We start from the raw sequence: 2,492 nt of genomic DNA, 5'->3' as shown, positions 1-2,492 counted from the left end.
GTCTGGCATATGCTTTACGTATTTAGCAATTATACAAAAAATCTTTATTTCACGTTCCAAAAGTTGTCATAATCGTTTTTAAACTATGGATGGCATCTTCTAAACATGGTGAAAAACTCAAGCATTGCTATTTTTTGTCTACTCTCCCGACATGTACTCTCTCTTCTTTGGAAGTGTGTCACCTGTGAATCAGCTTTCAAGGACTGCTTGGCTGTTGCACCTGGGGGTTGGATGATGGCATCTGCTTCATCTTTGCACCCTCAGCACCTGGCCCTGGGCCTGGGCTGGGATTCTCCCCAGCAGATGTTTGGTGGTGGTGTTAGGGGTGGTGCCGAAGCAAAGAGCTTCCCAGGACTTTGAGAAGAAGGGCAGAGCAGCAAAATAAAAACACGTCTTCACTGAGTGCTCCACAGAGAGAAGGTGAGATACCCTACAGCCACTGAGTTCCTGAAAGATGAGTGTTCCTAGCGCTAACCTTGGCCTTGGCTTCCGGTATGCAGAGCTCTTCATTTAACCATGCTGGATGCCAAGCCTTGAGCAGAGAGCGTAGGTCAGTCTGCTGAGTCCCCTCACCCTGTAGCCCTGATGTCAGAACTTCTACCCAGGAGGAAGCTCCTTCTTCAGCAGCCCACCCTCCCCGGAGGGCTCTCCTCACCCACTTATCCCACCCATCTGGCCAAGCCCTGGGGACACCTCCATCCCTGCCCCATCTTGCTCTTTAGGATTGTTCACTTATTTCTCTGGCTTCTCCACTTACCAGCAAATTATTGGAGGACATGGTTCATCTGTCTTGGTCATCTGTGTTTCTTGTGCCCTGGATTTGTGCTCAAAGTATGTTTTTGGAATAAATGAACAAGGCAATCCCTGAGAGAACCATCTGGCCACCTGTGTTTGGTAGACAGAATGTGGGGACTCTAAAATAGCCTGTGTTTGTCATTATTTTTGTTTCTAAAAATTAAAACCAAGCAAGCCTATATTCTTTTTTCCAAGGATCATTTTGGGAACCTGACCATGTTTTGGAAAGAACTTTCTGATTTCTCTTTTCCTACTTGCTGTTTAACCGCAGAGACAAACACAAAGGAAATCACTTAACTTCCCTGAGCTTCATCAGCCAAAGCAATGAAACAGTAAGTTGTTAGTTCAGAACCCTGGTGACAAAGGTCAGTGGCTTCCTGTTAGTTCGATAACTTCCATGGCAGTCATAGTACCAGGGGTGTTATTTATTTGCGGCGGCCTCCGGTGTGGGAAATAGACTGGCACCTCCTTCCTGCCTTGCCACTCCCGGGAATGAAGGTGGCTGTTGAGGCAGACCCCTAGCGCACGGGCTGGCAGCCATCTGACTTGACTTGATGTGTCAGCTCTTTATCGGAAGGTCTCAAACAGAGTGCACAAGTCCTTGAGTCCGTGGAGAAAGGGCAGCTCTTTTCCTGTGATTAACAAGCCTCTAAGTTTTTGTCCTGTTGATCAGTGTCCCTGAGGGGTCACACGCAACAGAAAACGTCATCAGATTGACAACATTCTGCATCATTTCTCCTCTTCTAGGATGAAGGATTACAAATGCACACCCTGCAGTGTCCTAACTCTTGCCCCATCATGCTTGCTCATTCACTCATTCATTCATTCAAAAGATCTTAACTGAGTATCAACTTAGTGCCAGGTGGGAACTTTTGCATTTGAAATGCAGCAATAAATAAAGGTCCAAGGCCCTGCCCTGGAGTGGTGAAAACAGCCAACACACACGCACATACACATCCAGAGAAAATGGTGAGGAAGGTTGGGGCACGCTTGTGTGTTAAGAAGGAAATGGAGAACGCGATAGAACCTAGAACCCTGCCTGACACATTTGTAAATACAGAAATGGTACAGAATGAGTAATTAAGAGAGTCAGAAAGCAAAGACTGGCTTTAGATAGGATTGTCAAGAGAAGGCCTCTCAAAGAATAGATGTTTAAGCCACGTCTTTAAAGATGAGGAGGGAGAGATCATCTTAGGCAAAGAGAAGAGCCAGTGCAAAGGCCCTGAGGTGGACAAGATTAGTTGAGTATTCAGGGAGCAGAAGGAGGAGCCCATGGCTGGTGCACAATATTGGTGGGGACAGAATGGCTCCAGGTGAGGCTGGAGCAGTGTCTGGAGGTGGATCATGCCTGGCTTGGTAAGGCCAGGAACAGAAAGGAATGCTGTTCTTACCCGAGGGGAAGCCTGAAGCAGTGACGTAAGGAACGTGAATTATAGGGCATCCCCCTGTGGCTCTGGGAAATGGTGGGAGAGCCAGGGTGGGGGGAGGGGTGGTGGGTAGGGGGAGACAATCTGGGGGACTTGAAGAAAGGTCACGTGGCTGGGGAGGTCATGGGAGTGAAAACTGGAGCAAAGGGGCTGGGAGATGCGCAAACCGGCCTCGCCGATGGGGCTGAGGAAAAGGGAAGAACTAGGATTTCTGCCTCTTCTGCCTTGGACCACCGTGTGTGGAGGGAGCAAGGCCTGTGTGCGAGCCGG

Source organism: Microcebus murinus, chromosome 16 (assembly GCF_040939455.1).
Source record: "Microcebus murinus isolate Inina chromosome 16, M.murinus_Inina_mat1.0, whole genome shotgun sequence".
NCBI classification, from domain to species: domain Eukaryota; kingdom Metazoa; phylum Chordata; class Mammalia; order Primates; family Cheirogaleidae; genus Microcebus; species Microcebus murinus.
Note: the sequence above shows the minus strand (reverse complement) of the source record.